Source organism: Festucalex cinctus, chromosome 20 (genome assembly GCF_051991245.1).
Source record: "Festucalex cinctus isolate MCC-2025b chromosome 20, RoL_Fcin_1.0, whole genome shotgun sequence".
Taxonomy (NCBI): domain Eukaryota; kingdom Metazoa; phylum Chordata; class Actinopteri; order Syngnathiformes; family Syngnathidae; genus Festucalex; species Festucalex cinctus.
In genome coordinates this window covers 13,161,100-13,173,647 of record NC_135430.1, presented here as the reverse complement: position 1 = coordinate 13,173,647, position 12,548 = coordinate 13,161,100, and the positions used below count along the sequence as shown (strand labels likewise).

The 12,548-nt window shown below is 39.1% G+C and overlaps 1 long non-coding RNA gene across 1 annotated transcript in view; it reads right to left on the bottom strand.

Annotated features, from left to right (window-relative positions):
• LOC144009640 (uncharacterized) overlaps positions 1-11,768 on the bottom strand; it is a 124,590-nt gene extending 112,822 nt beyond the window's left edge. The window contains exons 1-3 of the long non-coding RNA XR_013281001.1: positions 11,678-11,768; positions 9,163-9,324; positions 7,543-7,799 (exon numbers count right to left, since the gene is read on the bottom strand). This is a non-coding gene — a long non-coding RNA (uncharacterized LOC144009640). The remainder of the gene's footprint in view (positions 1-7,542; positions 7,800-9,162; positions 9,325-11,677) is intronic.
• Positions 11,769-12,548: the final 780 nt, after the last annotated feature.

The following is a 12,548-nucleotide window of genomic DNA, read 5'->3' as shown; positions in this document are numbered from 1 at the left end:
CCTTTCTGAACTTCCTGTGTACCTTTTGAATCATCTGTAGAGGCCTATGGAGTCATTAGCATGGCGTGATATCATCTCAGTTGATAGTCGTCTAGTGGCCTCGCCAGCCAAACGGCAACTTTTGAACATGAGGTGAATAATGTTGGAAAAGCAGGAAAACTATCATTTGTTGTAAATAACACTTTCATGTGCAGTAAATTTACAAAAACCACCCACAGTTAACCGCCCACTATTCGTGAGGTAGTGACCCGGCTGGCCCGTGAACAGAGAAAAACCATGTGGAATTGATGCCAGTGATGACGGTTACGTGTTACTCAAAAATAGCCACTTTTTACAGTAACAATTAATCGAATGCATTACTTTTCTCTGTGCAACGCTCTCCCAAATTAGAATGATTGCCTCGAGCGAAGCAGTGAGTAACATTTGACGATTGAATTATTTCAGTCTTCCCTCACATTTTTAAGTCATTGTAAAAAAAAACCCTAAGAATTAAGAAATGATGAAATACAGGAAGAGACCGCATTCTTACATAATGACGCATAGCAAACAACTAGACACTATAGAATACATAAGAAAGAGGAACTATAGTGTTGATAACTTGAAGTGACGCATTCCGGTCTGGGAGCAACATAACTCGGGCCCCACATTTTGATCACATAAAAAACAACAATGCAGGAAATCCAATCATTATTTTGTGGGTCAGCTAACGAATATATTAATGTACGTTGCACACCAAACCAAACTAGCAAATCTGCAAATTTGCGGGGTCTACTATATGAATTTTTTCCCGTGTAACCGATCCTCAGCTTTTCACATAATTAAGCTCTTTTTGTCGTGCCCTAAAATTCCACAGGGTGGTTCCAGAAAACACTAATAGCAAAGTAGTAATTGCTGCCAAGGAAGTAAAGGATATAGTGATAAATCAAATTAAAGTACTAAAATCTAAAATCATGGGGTGTTCGTGATTTCGCCGCAGAAACATGCATTTTTTTTTAGGTAATATTTTTACGTATATTTAGGGTTTAATGTGGGCTCATATAAATAAATCTAAGTGTCAAGCAATTGCTTGAACGTATCGTGCTGGGGGTTGGAACCCAAAGCGCAGACACAAATAAGATTTTAACTATTTATTCACATCGAGAGGCGTAGAACAAACTTGACTAGACGAGAAACAAAGAGTTCCACAGAGGGACAGTGGTAACAGAAGTAATAATCCGACAAACACACACACTTCTCAGACCGCTACTACAGACAGTGAATCGATCTGATTGGATGTGACTAAGTAAAGGATTAAAGATTGACATCACAAAGCTCCTGACGTCACATAGCTGTCACATAACTTAAAACCAGTTGAAACTAGATGCTGTTACATCAATTCAAAACAGACACTTGTTACATCAGTACATAACAGACACTTGACCTCACAGTCATGAACTCAAACTTAACCCTGGCGTGACCCCAGACATGACAGAATGAATTGGGATAATTAGACCTCAAAAGGTGCTCTTCCTATTGGTTGCTATTTTTGTTGATAGCTTAGTGGGGTTTCTACATCGTTAGCTTGCCCACTGATTGGTTGACAGGAAGTCACTTCCTTACAACAACGAGAAGAGCTAAAATAATCAACTAGTATAAATCAGCAGCTTGGTGATGAAGTGCTGCCGCCACCAGTGAAAATACATTAAATTTCTGCATTGCTTATCATCATTAGGGTCGAAAACAGTATGTGCCACTTCCCAGAAGCTAATGTGAAGTAACACTGCAGCTCTGCTTACCTTATGGCAGCTAAATAATGTGGTTTTTGTGAGCTCTTTCACTGTATCTGCTCTTAAAAAATAAGTTGCATTTTTAAGATTCTGTTGGAACAAAAATAAGTGCTATTTTACCAGCAAAAAAAATAAAATAAGCAAGGCGATTAACGGACAATCTGATTTGACAAAGCTCTTTAGCCGTTTTTTTTTTTTTCCTAAACATCTCCGCTCGGAGCTTTGGTGCATTAATGTAAAGGGGTTAACAAGAAGCTTAATGATGTCATCCGAATCCCGTCTGGCACACACACATAGTACGTCCTCCCTGTGACTTCACAGAGGTCAAAGTCAGGAAAACTCCTCAGCAAAGTCAGTGAGGAGCACAAAAAGTTGGTAAAAGTTTGGAACAACCTCGTCATTGCCGTCGTGACCTCAACCGCATTCGTGAAGTCCTCGGGCTCAGACCGTCTCTCTCTCTCTCTCTCTCTCTTTCTCTCTCTCTCTCCAGTTCTCAAAGCTGTGACCCACATTCATCTCTCAGGCTAATCCTTTTGTTTCCCCGCATGGCCTGCGAGCACCTAACCGCATCTAATCCACGGCGGCGGCTTGATTCCGGCGTTCGATTTCATCCCGTCTTTCCCCGACGATCGCCTCGTTTCCTTCTCATGAATCGCTTCTCGTGTCTCACGCTGCTTTCATGTAAGACGTGGTTTGACGCCTTCTCAGTTGGACGTGGTACAAATATTGACACAACACATTAAAAAGTCATATCATGGAAAATTGACTTTTTAATAGCTTGTACAAACAGAAGACCACCCATAAAGTGTAAACAAGGTAAATCTAGAGTTGCTGCCTGCACATGGATTTTTTTTTCTGACCACGACTTGGTAGGTAGATCCAGAGAGTCTTTCGACCTACTGTCCAAAACATGTACATTTCATGTCAAAATCCAAAGGTAAGCAGAGCTGCATTGAGTTTTTCTGGATGCCCAAATTATCTTCTGATAAGCAGCACTGACTTGATTGCTCGGTGCGGCTACACTGCTTGAAAAAATAAAATAAAGACACTCATAAAAATATTTAGAATTGCCTGTATTTGCTTAAACCCAAAATGAAACTATGATCACTGATAATTAAAATTGCAAACTTTTTAAAACATCATCCTTAAAATGGCTTACAGAGGGTGTGTAAAATAGATAAATAAAATACATAGGAAGTGTGCAAGTTCATGCACTAAACTCTAACTGTGCCTTCCACTTAGAACACAGGCTAAACTTCGCAACAACAAATACTTCTTCGACATCGATTGGTATTTTCCTACTAGCCAGGAATTCGGCGCCATCTAGTTACACTTTAGTGTCATAAAAAGAACAGCAAAAACAAAAAACAAACAAAAAAAAAACCTTACGAGTTTTCCAGCGAATAGCTTAGGAAAGGTTTCACAATGTCATAAAAAAAAAAAAGATTAAATAAAAAAAAAAAAATATATATATATATATATATATATATATATATATATATATATATATATATATATATATAATTATGGTGTATCCTTATTGTAAAAAAAAAAAAAAAAAAAAAAAAAAAAAAAAAAAAAAAGACATTCAGCCTCATAAAATGGCCGGCCTGACTGGTGCCATGTTTTTACCCTGAATATTATTTCCCGAAAATAAACACAAATAAGCAGGGGATTGTGTTAAAAAAAAAAAACAAGTGAATAAGAAGTGATAGGTTCCCAAAAACATAAGGCAATGTCCACCGTACAACATTAGTCATCCTCATGACTGTTTACAGGTATTAGGCGTTAACATTTGCATAAAACAAACTTCTCATTGTTTGGTATTCTCTTGGCTCCTTGCAGCGACAGCTTGACTCAAGCTGAGTTCAATCTATTTCTAAACGTTCCCCGCATGCACTTGGGCCCATTAATGAGCCAGCAATTTCCTGCATGACTCCTCCAAGAGGTGGATTTTGTGCTTGAAAGGTTGAATAAATCCAGTCAGGACGGGGAAAGAAAAAAAAAAAACACTTTGACATTTAATTAAAGAAACAAGTGAAGGAGGCTTACGTGTGCGACGCAAAGTGGGAGTCAAAAGAATGAGTCAACAGAGACCGAGTTGGGCCAGTGAATACTTTGTGATCCACAGGTGGCAGGAAGTGAAGAACTTTTCAAAAGAAAAGAATTCACACAAGGACTGGTTCGAATTCTGCTGCTACTTGAGAAACGTGTATTTCATCTACACATCACTTTCTCCCAAGAGTTATTTAGATGTTCACTGGCAAACTTAGTCCTTCCACCTGTTGAGCCCCAATTATGAACCCGCCATTTGTTCTTTTGTCCACACAAAACTCGCCGGAACGAGCGGAAAACACAAACCCGGCAGCTCTCCAACATAAACAGCTGCGCAGCAGCAGCTGCAGGTATGACAAAAACATCAATACTCCATTGACTTCCTTCTCCAGTCAGTGCTGAAAAAAGCTACTTTAACACTATTTATTTGGTCTTAGTGACCCTAAAAATATCACCCGCATGAGACATTATAATGCAATTATTTGCCAACATTGCCTTTGTAAGCAGACATTGAGTAATGTGATTTAATTTGGACCGCATTGTTTTTAAAGTCCAAACTGGACAGTTAGTATCCTGTCGAGATTTGCACAAACAAGTCTAATACACATTTCCTTTTTAGCATCTTTTTTGGTCATTTTTTTTTTTTTTTTATCATTTTATTTGGTATATGCGTCTATCACAAGTGAACCCACAAAAAAAGTCGAAAAAAAAAAAACATGACTGAAAAATTAGACATAGGAGGGCTTCCATTTTGTTTTAAAGCAGCCATTCTAAGGCAATTTTCTCCAATCAAAAATGGACTACGACTATTAATAGTTTTAAATGCTTTGGTTGATCAAACGTTTTTTTTTAAAGAATTTATGTTAAAATAAAAAAAATAAAAAAACTTAAAATAACCAAACAATATGTAAACACTTCACTCCTCATCCAAATAAACTGTTTTGATCAGGAGTTCAAGCATTTATCCCTGAAAATTAGATATAGGAAGTCATTTTGGTTTAAAAGAGCCATTTTGGTTTTGAGCAGCCATTTTAAAGGAATACTTCACTCATTGAAGGATTTTCACCAGTGAAAAGTGCATATGAATTTGATAACTTCATTATTTTTCACGTCCAAATTAATACCTAAAAGCTATTTTTTCCTCTCGCTGTCGACTGATGATGACATCACCTGTGGTGAGGAAATAGATAACGACCAATCATGGCTCACCTGTTTTCTGGGGTAGGTCAGCAAACTGAGCCATGATTGCTCGTGACCTACTTCCTCAGCACAGGTGATATCATCTTCAGTCGAGCACAAGTAAAAAATTTATTTTTTAAAGGTATTAACTGTCCATGAAAAATAATGACATTACCCTCTTAATTATTAGGGATGTAACGATAAGCGCAATATCATGATATCGTAAAACTGCCACAATACCGTCGTCGTCACTCTCACGATATTTAAATGGAACACATCTGTTAAAAAAAAATAAAAAAATAAAAAAGGTCAGGTTGATTTCAATTTGTGCAGTTCTAGCACCCTCTGGTGGCTAGTTTTTTAGTGAAATTTAATTTTCATTCGGGATGTTTTGGCCTTTCTATGTTTCAAATCTACACTAATTGTCAGATGCAGGGGAACAAAATATGCCTGTGAAGCAAGTCAATATGTGGAGGAACTCAATGTGTGCATTAACCACACAACATAATAATAATAATAATAATAATAATAATAATAATATAACATTGACGTTATGTACAAAAGCACAATATGAGCTCTTTTTTTTTTACAATATTAGCAAGAACGGTTCACCCAGAGCGTCTTTTCATTCGGTTTGTCATGTAGGCGCTATTCTTCGTGCAAAGGATTTCACAAGCCACAAGTGTCGAAAAGGGACAAGCAGTGTCAGAGAGAATCTGCGTCCTCGATCTCGCGACTCGCTCGGAGCAGGTTGGGCCGCGCGGGTTGAGCGTTTCCGTGCTGCCGCTTTTAGTCAGACGTCACCCTTACGGAGAGTGGACAGTCGTCGGAGCAAATGTTCCACTTTGGCCCGCTCGATGTGTCGCAAAGTGACGGATGCTTCCAGACGGAGGCCGGCTGCTGCTGTTGCCTTGGGGGGCCGAACGCGGGAACGCGACGTGAGGGCTTTAGTGGCTTTTTTTTAAATCGGGTATGAAGACGAGGAAAATTAGCCTAGATACACGTAACCCAATCTTAGCAATTGGATACATTTCTGAGATTATACATTATACTTGTAGATTATAAAGGCAAGATGATGCCAAATCCTACAGAAAAGGATTAGGGCAGGGGTGTCCAAACTTTTTCATTTGAGGGCCACATACAGAAAATTAGAAGGACGCAAGGGCCACATAATATTATGAAGATAAATTGTGTTTAGTCCTAAAAATTGTACAAATAATTTATTTGTGCTTTTGCATATAAAAGCTACAGTATATAAACCATTTTATTTTTAATATGGCATTAGTGTTATTATAGTTTTAGAATTTTTCATTTTGGTTAGTTTTTATTAGTTTTCAGGGTGGTTCTGTTTTTATTAGTTTTAGTTCTTTAATAAATGCTTAGTTTTAGTTAGTTTCAATATTATTATTATTTTTTTTTTTTAATGTGTATTACTTGTGCACAATATTTTAAAAAACACCATGGGAGCGACGTCATCTGAAGGTGCTTTTCTATTGGCTGGTGCTGGATGATTTCACTTCTGTGTGACACGCTTTCAAACATCATTATTCTCGTTGATATCAAAATAAATCTATTAAAAATCACACCAAAGACTAAAACGAAGGAAATTTTTGCTGTAATTATAGTTTTAGGTAGTTTTGTAAACATAAAATCATTTCAGCTGGTTTTCGTTTTTTAAAAAGCATTTTCGTTTTTATTTTATTTTGTTAACGAAATTGTTTTTTGAATTTTAGTTTCAGTTATTTCGTTAGTTTTAGTTAACTAAAATAACCTTTCATAGCACCTGTGTTTTTCGACACCCTCCCTTCTTACTTTAACTATCTCCAAACATTGTTTTTATTTTATTTTATTTGAACTGAGTCATTTTTAGCAAATGTCGAGGACCACTAAAAAATGGACGGCGGGCCACAAATGGCCCCCAGGCCGTAGTTTGGACACCATCGGATTAGGGCCAGTGAAGAGAAAAAACACATTCTCAGAATTCTCACTTTAATCTCAGAATTCTGGGCTAAAGTCAGAATTCTGAGAATAAAAAGAGATTTCTAACTTTAAAGTCAGAATTCTGAGAATAAAGTGAGAGTTCTGATGTTATTTTTTTCTCTCTTCACATGCCCAAATCCTCTTCCGTAAAATCCTGAGTCACAAGAACAGAAAATTCAGAGCTTCTCCGCTATCACTGTATGTCTTTAAGTCAAGGGCATGTGTCTTTAACGTTTTACAAATTAACTTCATTTTACACTTCTGTAATGGGGCAGCTAAGAATATATGACGCTCAGTGATTTATTTTTTCTAACAATCAGCGCAAATGTCATCTCCAACATGCTGACTCCTCATTACAACTCACTTGAGTCACAATGCGCCATATGGTGAGAAATGCATGATGCAAAAAAATTATATAAAACCCTTCTGGAGATTAAGCATCCCCTCCTGCTACTTGATCTCATCATTGCTGGATAATAGTTTGTTTTCAGCAGGGGTTGATAATTGATTCTTCTTAATACGTAATATTTAAACTCACAGTTCAGGGTGTGGGCTAATGTACCTGAGGACAAGGCGAGCGGTGATGATGGCGATGTCGGCAGGGGAAAGAGCGAGGCGATGATGATCTTCCAATTGTCAGGCCAAGCGAGTTGTGTCTGTGGCGGATGATAATGTGATTTGCAAACGGCCGCACGTCTCCCGAGGTAATGATATGGCGAGGCGTGCTGGGCTGCTGCCGGATGGCGCTCGTCTGATGGCGCCGATGACCTGCTCCCCGTTAAGAGCTGGGATATGGGAGCCGCGGCGCTGCTCCATTAGCTGGGCGTCATGGAGGGAAACACAAGGGCAAAGGGAGAGGGAAAACATGAGGGGAAGTTTAAACATGCTCTTTGTTAGCTAACAGCGACTTTACAGAGAACCAGTGAGCAGTGTTAGGAAATGAATAGCAAATACTCTATGACTGTATTAAGTATATTTTTCAGTGTTTATCTGTTTCTTTTAATGACATTTTAATTGTATTCCAAACATTACAAGCACATAGTTGTCTCTCTCCTCATTATTTTATCAAAATGGGCTAGTTAGCATTAGAGCTATCCTTTCTCAAAAATGTAGCTGAGCATAAAACAAAAGCCAATTGAGCGTAATTTAAATGAAAACTAACCAAGTTAAACAAATAAGACCCTAAAATAAGGGCTCGAGTCGATACGTCTGAGCTTTCACCTACTGGGCAGAAGTTTAGCGATGGAGCAGCTCAGAGAGGTAAAACAGGGGAGGCCATTTTGAAATTTAGCAGTTATGTGCTTTCTCTTACGTGTTCATTTTGGTCACAAGTGGCAGCATTTTGAATAATTTGGCCGCGATATGATGAAGTCATGGATTACAACGGTTTCAAAGTGCTGTTGTGCAAAATAAATAAATAAATAAATGAAAAATAAAATAAAATAAAAAAGGCTTCAACTTTGCCAGCTGCCTGAGGTGAAAAAGCTGGACTTAACCAGCACACCAATTTAAAATCACTGTCCAATTTAAATGGTGCCAAGGGACCCAAGTCAACAGGCGATGGGGTTTACAGGAGCTAAAAAAGAAAAAAAATGTAAAAATGAGAAATGGGGAAGCAGAATGTAATGTAAAATATCTGCATGAATTTGGGAATGTAGTCACCGAAATGTGGAATTACTGATAAAATGTGCAAATGAGATTACTGGGGCTCTATTTTCACGGCCAGCCCAGGCAAGCTAGACTGTTTTGGTATTTTTCGCAAATGCGCAAAGGGCGGCATTATGTAAACCGTCAAAAACTAACAAAATTCAAAAACAAATTCAGATATAGGCAAATAAAATATCCACTCGATGGTTTAATTTCTCATTTCGAGGGTGGGAAGGCACCACAGAAGCCATTTGTATGACTTGTGTGGGAGACCAGGAACTAAATCCCAGTTGATGCAGATTTTTACTTTAATTGTTTAACATTGATTATACCAGCTCAGTGAGCTTGTAGTAGAGTGTCAACTCTGAGGCTGGGAGGTCGTGTGTTCAATCCCAAAAGACTATTAAAATCCCACCTGCTTGACAATCATCATTTCAGGATGGAATTAATATTCAGCTCGGTTAGTCGGTTAAAACAGACAGGTAGAGTTACAAGTAGGAAGAGAAAAAAAAACAAAAACAAAAGGTCCACGCACCTGTTTTGTCAGAGCCGCTAGCTTCAACCTGTTGCTCTCCGCTGGCAAGGCTTGTGATGATTTCCATTTCCCAGACGCGGCGCCGCCTCAGGACACATTGAGCGACTAAAGCAGCGGAGGCCGCCTCTCCTCACACAAGTTGGCCTTGAAAATGGTAAATCTCTTTCAGGGGGGAAAAAAAAAAAAACTCACATTAAGCGAACAACTTCCAAGGCCTCTTCAATAGCAAACGCCGGCGGCTAATTAGCGGTCGAATAGACACTCGAATCATTTTAAACTGCTTTTTCCACAAAAAGGTCAAAGTGAAAATTGAAGATTCCAGGAGCACGTCGGATGAATTAATCAACTATCATAACAATCAAACCTAAATGTTTAGTACGGAAGAGGATTAGGGCCAGTAAAGAGGGGGGGGAAAGGGTTGACTTTAAATCTCAGAATTCTGATTTTAAAGTGAGAATTTTGACTAATTTCAGAATTCTGACTTTAAACTTTAAAGTCAGAATTCTGAGAACAAAGTCGGAATTCTCACTTTAAAGTCAGAATTAAGTGAGAATTCTCACTTTAAAGTCAGAATTCTAACTTTCACGTCAGAATGCTGAGAACAGTCAGAAACCTGCCTACCTTTTTTTCTCTTCACTGGCCCAATGCAATAAACTAATTTAATTTTACAGTGAGGTTTTAAGCAACAGTTCCATCCATCTATCCACTTTCTATAGTGATTGATTTCCAATAATGTGCCATCATTTTTTTCAGTTCTTTTATCATTATGGTGATTTTGGTTGATCACAAATAATACATTGGTGAAGTCATGTGGTCTACCATGGATAGCGCTTTCTAGGTACTACTGTATTTAGGTTTTTCCCAAATCTTCCTGCTGTACATCTCAAACCTGGTTTACTTTTCACCCCCACAAAGCTGCTTGCCAAAGCCTGCTTGAGACGCGCCTTCAAACTTTGGAGCATTTGTGTTTTTTTTGTGTCGAGACTGGGGCGCGCGACAGCTTATCTAAATGAGGCGTAGTAGACGCGTGACATAATCACGTTGAAGGGATGTAAGCGGCCTGCCAGGAACATCGCTCCTAGCAACTCCTGTGTGTTGCATTAGTGATGATTTAGCAGGAAGGCTCCTCAGGCCCCCGGATCGTTTTGGCTGAGCCGCGGCCAAGCCCGGAACAGCTCGACCCCCTAGAAAAATAAAACAACAGGCCAGTGTGTGCATAGATACACAAACACAAGCGCTTCACAAGCTGTTGTTCATAACCTTCCACTCACAAAGCCCACCTCCCTTTTCAGTTCCCAAAAAATAAATATAGGTCATTCCGGGACTAAAAATGGCTCTCCGGGCCTGAGGCGTGCCAGAGCATGAAATAGACTTTACAGCACGTCCACCAAGAAACTTTGCTTTTTGCTGTTGCCCATTTTTCATCCTGCCGCGTCGCTGTAATCTAACATATGGCGTCCACATCCACCCCCACACAAGAACGCCTCCCTTTTAGCTTCCGACCTGAATAAGATATCAGTAGTTTGCCAGGTTCGGGAATATGACAGGCGAGACGCGCGCATCCAGATAATGCGGTTGCGGAACACTTCGACAATGATATCCACCTCTGCCTTTCACACTTGTCCTGCACTGATAAGCAACAACTCGGGGGTGGATTTCAAAATGTGGCCTGGAAGTGTACGCATCGGCATAATTATTTCCGGCATGGTTGTTGAAACTGCAATATGAACTTTGACAATCGCATAATCACAACGTCATGTATTGCGTTATTTTGGTGCCCGATCAAAAAAGTATCAGAAAACAAACATTATTATGAAATATTGTCGTTAGATCTTATATTATTCGACTTAGTGTGAGTATTTTTGCCACCAAATCACACATTTCCACCAACCCTATAAAATGTAATCCCTGCATTGCAACTTGACGTCTTGTCTCCCCCCAATCCGCTGCATTGTGATGAAATGTGTACTGTAGAACAAGCCAAGTCTTCGTTCGTTTGACATGAAGTCAAACATCCACAAAGCAGGTTTGAGGTGTACAAACAAGGAGATTGTTCTTGCCTTGAGTTAGTAATTAAAGCTTGCCATCTGTTTAAACCTCTTTAACACAACTTCCAAAGTGCTTCAGATGAACACGCAGGATGATGGTTTCAAAAAGAAAAACTAGAATGAGCCATGAATTCTGGTTAATAAATGGCCGGTGACTGACACTTATTTATATGAAAGTAATGTTGCAGTATCAAGCCATTTATTACACTCCAGTTGAGGTGAACTGTAAATCTAAACACACAAAACGAAGAAAATTACACACACAGTGCGCACTTTAATTTAAACACACTTGTTCAGCTTGCTTCCCGAACATAGCTAGCTCAAGGCTAACGCACAATGGAAAACGCCATTGACTCGCTAATGCTAATTAGCATGTTAGCCGCGGCACTTTTATCACTCAAAATAACGGCTTTTCATACAAAAACGCTTCAAGAATGTATACAGAAAAGGATCTTAACATTACTCACCGGTATATGTTCTTCATACGTGGCAAAAAACAACTTTTATTGAGATAACTTGATGTGACTTTTTTCTTCTACTCTCTAACGTGACTACAATTTGGTGTATCAGAACGCGGGGAACCACACTGCCCCTAAGCGGCCAATTCATGTACAACATGAACAGTGCACCCAATCAAGACACACAAACAAAGGTAAGCGTATAAAATAATTTAAATTAAATCTTGCAAAATGGCTGCCCTGAGATGGATAGTAAGAGACTGATTTTGCTGCTGAATTAATATTGCACAAACTGAACATTAATCAGATTACTGTTTGTTCATAGAAACCATTGTAAAGAACATTTCTGGACTCGACTTTCTTTTTAAATCAGTCGCCCCTTAATAAGAACATGGTGTGCAAATGTTGGCTTAGATGCCCAGTGTGAGGGTAACGATTATATATCAACATGTTGTCCCACCCCTAGTGCTAATATATACTAAACTAAGAGCAAACCCGCAGCTAAAAGTGTCTCAAAGGGGACATTTAAGCAGCTCTATTTGCTTTCCACACACTCAGCAAACTTTTGGTCTCAAATTACTTTTTTTTTTTTTTTTTTTTCGCCTTTCCAAGCATTCTCGCCTCCTGAGTTTTAATGTTTAGAACTACCGTGGCCGCCGCTCAAAATGGCCTCATGTTTATTTAAACCTCAAGGGCAGCGGCGGGGGTGCGAGTCTGTGGTGTTTTCCTACATCCAGCCAGCCGACCCTGGAGCCATTCATCAGGCCAGGCGGCGCATTCTAGACTTAAGGGAGTTTTTGTTTTTTTGTTTTTTTGTGTTGGAACCGCGCTCGCCACACAGGGTGTGACATCATGCAAAGCCCGCAAACCGAAGGGTGTG